The sequence below is a fragment of the Bemisia tabaci genome, chromosome 4 (assembly GCF_918797505.1).
Source record: "Bemisia tabaci chromosome 4, PGI_BMITA_v3".
NCBI lineage: Eukaryota > Metazoa > Arthropoda > Insecta > Hemiptera > Aleyrodidae > Bemisia > Bemisia tabaci.
In genome coordinates this window covers 1,790,363-1,800,909 of record NC_092796.1, presented here as the reverse complement: position 1 = coordinate 1,800,909, position 10,547 = coordinate 1,790,363, and positions in this window count along the sequence as shown.

The following is a 10,547-nucleotide window of genomic DNA, read 5'->3' as shown; positions in this document are numbered from 1 at the left end:
CGGAAACTGCAAATTTTGATGTTTATTCCGTCAAATTTTAAATTTTAAGGGGTGCCTTTGGAAGGAAATCAATGGAACCTCTTTAGAACCTCAAAGCGTTTGAATAAACGGAGTTATAAGCTTTCAAAGTTTCCATATTGTATCCGACCTTTCCCATCGACTCGACCCACCGTGCGCCGGTCCTACTATACATCATATCTACTTTCAACGTGCGACCTGGCACACTGCATCGCTGAGCAGCGCGGCATTTACCTTTCTTTTCTTTTGTCACCGCGCTGCGCGCTGGTTCTGAGCTCTGAAAGCGCAGCCATGTCACGCAAAAACCACGAATATCCCTCGGAACCTCCACCAGAACGACGAGGTTCTTGCTCAACAAGCTAGAATTCGAGTCGGAGTCAAAAGCCGGGAACCTTTGTCACTGGGTATCGTCTTGAACTTGAGACTTCGCGCGGTTCCCCTTCAATCGCGAGAACGGCGCCAGGCCGTGCGAGGACTCCAATATCAAGTCCCCTGATTCTTAAAATTAAGGTAGGATTTTGGCAACAGCGCACTCGAAAGTTCACCGCGAGAGTGAGGTGCTTATGCTCACATTATTCCGCTCGCGAATAGGGTGGATCAGTCCCCTTTCATGTTCTTGAAAAGAATCTGCTTTTAAACGCTCCTTAAACGTGTTCTAATACGCGGGTCATGAGGGTCTGCTTTTTTAAATTGAGGGGCTCTCATGTATTTGTATTGTGAGCTCCTTGTTTGCTCGAAATATGAGTCAAGATTTCGCCGAGCGTCCTTGCCTCCTACAATTACGAGACAATCTCCTGCACGGGGAGTGGGGGGGGGGGAGTCAGGTGAGAAGGTCGAGGTTGATGTAGTAGCCTCAGGAGTGAAAGGTTAAATTAGCGTTTGTTTGCCATGGAAGGTTTAATGGACGTCTTTTCAATTCCTTCGCAAACGATGTGCTAGAGAATCGATCAGTGGATGCGATAATTTTGCCCTCTCCCCCTTCAAAAATCCGTGAATGTGAAAGAGGTGCGTCAAGTATTGACTTTCATTTAATCAGAGAATACATAACTTCGGAAGTACGTTCCTAGTGAAAATCTTAAAGCTCTCCTCCTCTGTTTGGCGATTTTCAATTCTTTAACCTGCCCTCAGGGTTATTTCGAAGCATTTTCAGATCACATTTTGCTGAATTTCCTTCCATAAAATGATTATTTCTTAGGAAAGTTATGAATATTTTTCCTTGAAAATACCAGGAACTTTAGGTGAAATTGCCAGCAACGTTATCTGAAAAATTGGAAGAAAAATATTCACGAGCCTACCAGGAATTTCGTGTTTTAGAAATGGAAATTTGGCAAGGCCTGAAGGTTCATACGGCGTTTTTCCTTAGAACGGCAGTACGATGGTAGCGTTGGCGCGACATTACCGCATCCGTATCACGACCCGCGCGCGCGTGCCCCGAGCGCCAGTGAGAGTGCCGGCTGCCGGGCCTAATAACCGATATCAGAATACTAGGGGGCTGCGCCCCCTGGCCGCTACGCGGCCCAACCCCCTGAAGGCGCTCTGCGCCATCAATGGGCCGCTTCGCGGCCCTATTTTTACCCTCCTATCAGTGTTAGTTTTATTTTTACCCTAAAAAATTACGATATAAGGTATACTTTAATTTTAAACTTTACTTGTAATTACTTTAAAATTAAAAGGACGCGTTTTGGAATGACTGCTTGATGAAATATTGCAGTAAAACAACGAACGATTTTAATCAGGTGATAATTAAGTATACCGGGAGACGGGAATCGAACCCACACCTTGATCTAGGTGGACGCTTCCGACGTCTTTGACGACTCGGCCACCGCTCGTCTTGAGGGGGCAGAGCGAATCTTGTGTAGATAAGTGTAGAGCTGATGCGCAGGCTACACAGCTACTGCGCAACCTCCTCGACCACTGCGCATCCTCCCGCGCATAGCGGTAGCAGTCTCGGAGCATTCTGAAAATTCACTCACTTTTATAACGTGATTGTAAAAAAACCTGGGTCCTATTTCCAAAATCTGAAAAGAGCGGGCTCATCTAGGGCCAATTACCCGTCGATTACCGCAAAAAACTTGGAAATCGGCCCGGTAGAACGCTCAAACGAACTATGACAAAAAATATAAATTTACATTGTTTAAATGGGAGAATTCGCAACTTTACCATTTAATATAAAAAAACCTGGGCCATATTTTGAAAATCTGAAAAGAGTTGGCTTATCTAGAGACAATTGCCCGTCGATAGCCGCAAAAATCATAAAAATCGGCTTGGTAGAACGCTGGAACTAAGCGTCACCGGTTTCGCAAAATTAGGAGGTCTCGGAGCTTATAGTATAGAGAAGATTCCGAGCTCCCCGCGTGCGGTCTCTCCGAGCCACCGTCCGCACTCCGCACTCCCGGCGAGCACGGAGCATTCCCGCGCCCAAAGCGAGCCCCCCCCCCCCCCCCCTTCCCCCTCGCGAGCTTAAAAGCTCATGCAGGAATGCGTTTTCGATTTTCGAGTCGCGCCGTGAGTGCTGAATATCCACTAATCGTGGTAATAGAAGCGATCGACCCGAATGATTCCCCGCTCGGTCGAGAGATCGCTCGAAAGCAGGATGTATTTCGGGGCATTGCATTGTTACTAAAAGCACGGGCGCATTTCAGCCTTGTCCGGAATTTATCACGAGCTAGGGTCGTGTGTTCGGAATGTCGAGAGCAACCTCCAAGTATCAGTGAACGTTATTCAACCGTAAACAAATTGTGAAAAACTTACGGTGATAGAAGGAGGCGATCGCCCACTACCTCATGGGAGCTGGAAATCAAGAGGATGGGAACCATGAAGATGACGTGTGTGATTCGCAATTTGTCAACCAAGAAATGGAGTTGCTCTCGCTATTTTCCTTTGGAGGCGCCAGCATGCCTCTGAACCTTATAAAACAAAGTCTTAAACCATGGAAATCCATCTGTCTCTTTTTAAGCCCTCGCTGCTTATTCTAGCCTCCTTTTCCACCTTTTTGCAATTACGAAGGTTTATGGGTTTTGCTCAATTTGAATTTTCTTGAAAAACCGTATGAACATGCATTGTGATTCTACCTCTGATTCTTCGTCTTCACCCCTCGTATAGGGCATATAAGCTCTGTTTTCCCCGGCATTCTCGCATCAAGCACGAATAAAGGGAATGTATTTTTTAAAACTTGATAGAATTTGATAAAAATGTGAAGTTTACCCTACCGGACAGTCGTCAAAGAACATAAAACTAAAGAATAATGATACATCAACACAGCCCGAATAATTCAACGAAGCAAAAGAAAACACACAAAAATTGGGAACCATCCTCGGTCTTAGCACCTGCATGGGTATGGACCTCTGTCATGGAATTTATTCTATGTCTCTGTTATGATAACCTCTGTTTCTTGTTATCACGAAAGGGGGTCCGAGGGGTTTTTGGTTTTTTACGAGGAGCGGGGGTTGAAACCACCCCGAAACTTCCCAGGCATTCTGCTTCTTTTTAGCCTTGGTTTCCCATCCCATTTTCTTGGGTTTTGTTTCACAAAATAAAATCAGTCATCCTCCAGCTCTGGGCCCATCTTTTGCTGATCGTCCTCTTGTGGTCCTTTTCTCCCGTGTTCGCCCAACCATGCACATTTTGGCTCTTATCCTCCGTCCTATCTACGTGCTCAAACCGCAATTCATCCTTCTAACGCGGTTCTCTTCAACTACGTCCTAAACCTGACACTCATCGAGAGTAAGTGCACCTTGCCACCGGTCCCACATTGTAAATCTGGCTACTTTTCTTGGGACCGTCATCTCCAAAGTCCGGAACTATTGCTTGGTGCGCTGCGTTTCCGCACGGGTCTCAGCGGCGCACGTTGGAACAGGTCTTACGATAATCTTATAAATTCGAACTTTTCTCTCCTTATTCGTGAACCTGTTTCTTCCACACATTTCCTTCAAACGTCCTAGCCGCTTTTTCTGCTTTTATTACTTAGCACTGAACTTCTGAGCTTAAGTCTTTCATGCATGTCAACAAAGTGGCACGGAACTGAAATTCTATGACTTGCTCGATCAAGCCTTCCTAAAAATTATTTGAACAAAATAGTGCTCAACTCTTCATTGCCAATTTTTTTTTGTTGAGACTCATTAAAAAGTTCAAAATTATTATGCTAATAAATATCAAAACAAGTTCACTAATATCGAGACAATGCATGAACAGTAGATATACCTACAAGATGTGAGATGTGTTTTGTTGTTTAAGAAGCATAACAAACTTCAAGACGACAATTACAACTCAGTAGTGGCCTACTTGAGTTCATTTTATCCTATTTTATGAACTGATGAAGGTACAGCATCTTGTAATGACCTTTTCGAGGGTGCACTAATGTGGCTCCAAAGCACCCGTGTTTGAGTATACCACTAACTGTAGGCGGCATAAAATTGTGGTACGAGCTTCGCCACACTCTTCGGATACCACTATTGTGGCTCCTAAGTGACATTTTTTGCCTATTCGATGGTTTGAAGGCATAACAGAATCAAAGTATGCGGACGTGGCTATTGTGGTACCCAAGCTCCCGTTTTTGCTTATTTCATGAAATGAAGGAAAATTGAATCAGTGAGAACGAAAACACACCAACTCGGTGGCTCAAAAACGCTCACTTTTCATTTAAGACTGTCCATTTTCCTGAGGTCATTGAAGTTAGCGCATCTATTCCAACTTGGACCTTTAAAGTGTCCTTAAGCACTTGTCTTTCGGCACCAAAAATCTTTACCTTGTATTGACTTCTTCGCCTACTTTGCAGTTTTGTGTTTGTCTTGATTGTTTTCGTTTTTTCGAGCTGGTGGGTTTTCGTCCTCATTGATTCAATCACAAATGCCAGAATTTTCACCGATGTCCCTGAAATGTTTGTCTAAAATCGAAAATTTATAGATTGATCCATCGATTCATTCACAATGAGCCATAAAACCACCTTAAATGATCATGAAAAATGATTATGAGTACGTCATTGAAGAGGGCACAAGTGTCCGCCAAATCATTCCCTCCTCTTTGATTCCTCTGCATCAGTAGTCGAGTCGGTGCCGGCCCCTATCGATGGAAGCTCCAAGTTTGAAGAGAGTGTATACGGGGAGCGCGCGCGCGTGTGTGGGGGGGGGGAGGGGAGGGGGTTGGATCGGTAACGAAACCGCTTCGAATGATGCAAAACATCAATAATCGAGTGTAACTAATTAACGCGAGTGAAAGTTGCGTCAGAGCGAGCCGGCGGCGGCTCGGTTGCGATCCGATCCCAGTAAGTTGCAGTCGGCGAGAGTCGTTTTTTTCCCCCGATCGCCGCATACAACCCGGCGCGGCGTGAAAGATCGATTATCGATATTTCCCCATTTGAAGCTATGGTAAAAGATCGATTATTAAGGAGTTCGTTTCATACACCCTGTCTATCGATCATTTTCCATAGGTTTAAATGGCAGATGAATCGATGTATCGCAAAGGACGCGGGCGCGGCGAGACGTGGACGTTCGTTCAACTCGGATCTTGATCTTGTTACGGGCAGAGACCCGGCCTGGGCCCCGCCCCGCCGCCCTTGGAGTCGCCAAAATTGCACCGGAGCCGCGCTAATCGCCGCGCCAAGACCGCACAGTGGCCCCGGAGAAAATATCCAAGCTCATCCAAAAGTCCAGCGCCATTTCTTCCTTACAGTTTTTGCCGCTTTTCAAGATGGCCCCCTCAAAATTTTGAAAGTTCGTTTCTATCGACCTAGGAGCACTCACAAAATGTCAAGTTTCCATCTCGATGTGTACACAAGTTACGGAGATGGTGCTTGGCGCTTAGGTTGCGGGACCATTGAATCACTCTGTATATTTAGAGACTCCAAGCTAAGCGATGATCGAGTGAGGCAAAATTTTAAATCTGAGGTCACGCTCATTTTTGCCTGATGATGATTGATGGACGACGCGTTGAGCTACGAATCAATTGAAATTCGCGTAATCATCGGATATCCCTAATTGCATATGCAATCAAAAAAGTGCACTAGCTTTCCTTGCGCTCGTAGTCGCAATCTGCGTATGACAATCATTTCAACGCTTTGATACAACTATTCGCACTCCACGGATGTGCGCATTGTATATTCAAAAAATTGAAGGCGCTTTGACTTTCTTTACGTTCATCGTCGCAATCTGCGTATGACAATCATTTCAACTCTTTGATACAACTATTCGCACTCCACGGATGTCCGCATTGCGTATTCAAAAAATTGAAGGCGCTTTGACTTTCTTTGAGCTCATCGTCGCAACCTTCATACGAAACTCCTAGTTTTGGCATTTGTGTTAGCATTGCTAAACCAATCGCTATCCTTCGGTCGTCAGTAATTATTAGACGACTTTCAGAAGTAACTTTTACATTGTACTCGAAATTATATAGTCTCTAAGCGTCGCTGCAATTTTTTTTATTCTTATGAATCCCAGGACTAGTTTCATTCTTTAGGTCACATCCTAATAGTCCCACGCTAAAAATCAGGCGAATTCCCTCCTTCAGTCCTTGATACGAGGCAGAATAAAAACTTAGCCCAGGAGGACCGTAGCAAATCTTGTCAAAACGACGTACACTGAAAAAAAAAAATCACATTGGATCTAGAGTCCAGACTCTTGAAAACATTGACAAGAAAAAATACTCTTGATTCAATCGGATTTTTGCTTGAATCAAAACGAAATCCGCTTAAATTAAGAGGCTTGGTTCTTGATTTAAGCTAGATTCTGATTGAATCAAGAGTACTTTTTCTTGTCGATGTTTTTAAGAGATCCAATGTGTTTTTTTTCCAGTGTAACTATCAATACTTTGAAGGCTTATAATACCTTGTGAACTCTATATTTGATTATTAATATTGCTTTTTTATACTTTCTGTTCCAGGTGAGTCCTTCAAATACTCTCATGGGTTTGATTCTCAAAGTCTTAAGCGTGCGGTAAGTGTCAATAATCCCAAATTGATTGCGGTAGACGCGCGAGTCGTAAGACTGTAAGTTGGAATTTTTTAGCCAACGTGCGTTAAAAATCAGCACGAAGCTGAAAATCTCTATCTCGGGCTAGTTTTCACGACCTCTCCGAGCTTGGTAGCAGGAAATTCAGGAGGCTGCGCTGCACTGAGTATATGGGTACAATTAGATCCAAAACGCGTCTGCAGTTGCTTTCCTAAATGGTCGTTACTAGTGTTGCACCAAGCATCATATCTCTTTGAGGCTAAAATGATGCTCATATGAACTTCTTCCCTTAAGGGAGGGGGCATTGAGATTTTCAGCTTTATGCTGATTTTTAACGCACGTTGCCTGAAAAATTCTATTTACTGTGTTAATAATCCTGAAAACCCCAGAATGCGAATGGAATACGCTTAATTAAGCCACAATACACTTATTTGAATAAATATATATTTTTTTACTCAATAGAGGCTACTTTCGAGGGGGTCCGTTCCGTAAAAGTCAAAGCTTTAATTGTTTATCCAGTAGACGCGTTTCGTAACTGTGGAAATTAATTATCATTATAATGAATCCGAAAATAATAATCCGACGTCAAAAGTAACGGTGCGTGTACGATATTGAAGCAACCTGGGGTTTAATTTTGATTCCTCCTCTCTCGAGTTGTGTCTTCTGTCAGCCGAAGAGCTTAACTCAGTTGTTCTCGTGCATCTCAGAAGTCGAGAGCGCACGCATGCTGCGCGCCGCGCCCCGGTGCAGCGGCAAAGTCCAACGAGGAACGAATCCAATTTTGGAACGATCAATCCCTGTCCCCACGTTTCCCCCCTTCGTCCTTCCGTCTCTCTTTACCTCTTTCATTCTCTCTCCTCCTCCGTCGGCTGCATATCCGCCGCGGAAAGTCGAAAAGAAACCCAATGGTTTTATGGGAAATTAGTAGCGACAGCATCATTTTTTCCCGCCAAGCTCAGTCATGTCGGAACCTAGCTGCCAACTTTATTACAAACAAATTAATGAATAGATTTTTCTTCGTGTTGTGCCGTGAGGACAAACGCTTTAAACAGGGTTACCACAGTCAGGGAATACCAAGAAAACCGAGAACTGTCAGGGAATTTCAAAAGTTAGGGAAAACTTGGAAATGTCAGGGAAAATGTCGAGAATGTCGGGGGAAAATCGTCAAATCACCTTCATTTGCTTTCTTGAGTTGATTTGACGTTTCGGACTACAAATTTTGCCTGGAAACCGTATCTAACAATGTCTTTTTAAAAACCCGGCATTTGTTCAATTGTCAGGGAATTTTGCCGAGATGTGTCAGGGAAGTCAAGGAATTTAATTTTCCAAATTCTAGGGCAAGTGGCGACCCTCTATGAAACAAAGGTAATCTTTGTGATACCACACATTTGTATCCCGATCTCCTTTTTGAACTTTTTGAGCTTCTCTAGTGACTTCGAAAAGTTCTAAAAGGACTTCCTTTTTGAACTTTTCGAAGTCACGTCTAGTCTGAACGCTAAGTTACACTTTTACAAAATGCCTGATAGAGAAAGACTACTAAAGGAAAAATTTTAGAGAAACCACAAAAACTGTCTAAGCACTTCAATGGGGTTTTGTCGTAGGATTCAACCGCAAGAACTTGCCATTTCAAATACGCAGCTCAAAGAATCTACCCTGAAAAAAAGGTATGGGCTGTGTAGACATACCGTCCGCTCCGGGCTGAGAGGCCGAAACTTCCAGATGCTGGAGCCTTATAGCTTCGATTGCTCCGGGTGCTACGCCCGGAACTTGTGGCCTCTGAGCCCGGAACGCGGACGGACGGTATACGGTATGTCTATATAACCCGTAAGTACGGCTTCCACGGCCGGAGTTGTTTCCCCCCAGTGTATTTGTGCGAGCCGGAGAGGGCGACTGCGGAGGGGGGGGGGGGGGGCTGCGGACTCTGGAGCGCGGGAACCGGGATCGGTGGACCAGGACGACTAGGAACGTCAGCTTGAAAGAGTCGTTGGTGGTGGTGCTAAGCGTCGTCGGGGGGTCACCGCGGCGGCGGCGGCGGCGATGGGACGCACGATTGGCCGGCGCGTGCTCCGTGCGCGGCGAATCGTGTCCTCGCGAGGAAAAGCGACGGGAGCACCGTTAGCCCCTTCACCGGCTCCCACCCCATCCCCCGCCCCCGCCCCAGAAAGCGCACCCGTGACTCGAACAGCGGCTTGCACAATAATTCCGCACATCAACTGCGGGTGCCGAGCGTGGACGCGGAAGCTCGGATCCGGGATGCCCGAGCAGCAACAATGGGACATGCTCCTGGATGTTGTGACCGAGTCACCAGCCAACTTGCCGCCAGTACTACGTGGGCTCCTGGCGTACGACCAGCGTCGTGCCATCGTGCTCGGTAACTATGAAGGTGTTGAAGGGATTATGTAACGCTCTTTCCCTAGTGCTCTTACCCCCCGACGGTAAAAACGAGTTCATGATGAAGCATTATTTTTTTTTTTTTTATTTGCTTTCTAAATGGACTGCGTTAAACAGAAAGGAACCAAGCCACATCAGCTATTGCCAATTTTAATCGGGCAATTTAATTTTGAAATGAAAACGGTTGTGCGGATTGTGGTGCAAATTTCAGTGAATTCCCTCCATAGTGCGAAACAAATTCCATAACATTTTCGGAGGAGTCCGCACAAACGCTCTTTCGAAAAAAATTAAAGTTCCCCGTTATAGTTGGCAATAGCCAATATGGCTTCGTTCCTTTCTGTTAAACGTGGTCCAAATATCCTAAAACAACCATGTTTAAACAGCTATTACATAGCAATTGATAGAAATGAAATTACATTTTCATTGGAATTGAAAAAATAAGACACAGAAATTAAATTAATTGTATAAAAACAGGACTTGGAAATGAACAAATGAGAACATTAATCAGAATTACTGATCGTGAGATAGTGCTCCGGGAAAAGGGCGCCGGAAACGCCTTGAATAGGCACACCATCAGCTGGTAATCTCGGAGGAATTGATTGAGCATTGGTTTATAGGCAGGGGTTTCAATCCGAACCGGTGTCCAGTCCTGCACAGGAAGAAATTGCAACACAAAAGTTTGGTTAATACGGGAAGTAAAACACAAAATAACCAAATCCCTCGGTTGACGGTTTCAAGAGAAAATGCTAGCTAGTTTTTTTGAAGTAATTCAATAAAAAACGAGTGGTGCATAACAACGTTGCAATCGGAAAAACGCATTTTCCCAGTCCCTCCGTTGTTTTCTGAGCTAAATTCACCGCAACCTGTGCCATAATCGACACAAAAGTGTTTGTTTGTGTTTCATTTCCTATATCAACCTAAAGTAACACGAGAACACAAATATTTTTATCAGTGTGATTTGGCCCCTATAGATGGGTCGGATTAGGGTCCTAGGGTCCAAGAATGAAATCTACAGGATTATACAGAAGTTTCGCACCACTAGCACTAACGGGTCGATTGTTGAATCATTATCGAATGAATTCAATCGATAAATGGACGTATTTATGTGAAAAGAAACTATGCGCAAGTGGAAAGATGGGGTATGCTCGTGGAAGCTGCATAAGAAACAATGTAAAAGTGGTTACAGTTCCTTTTTGA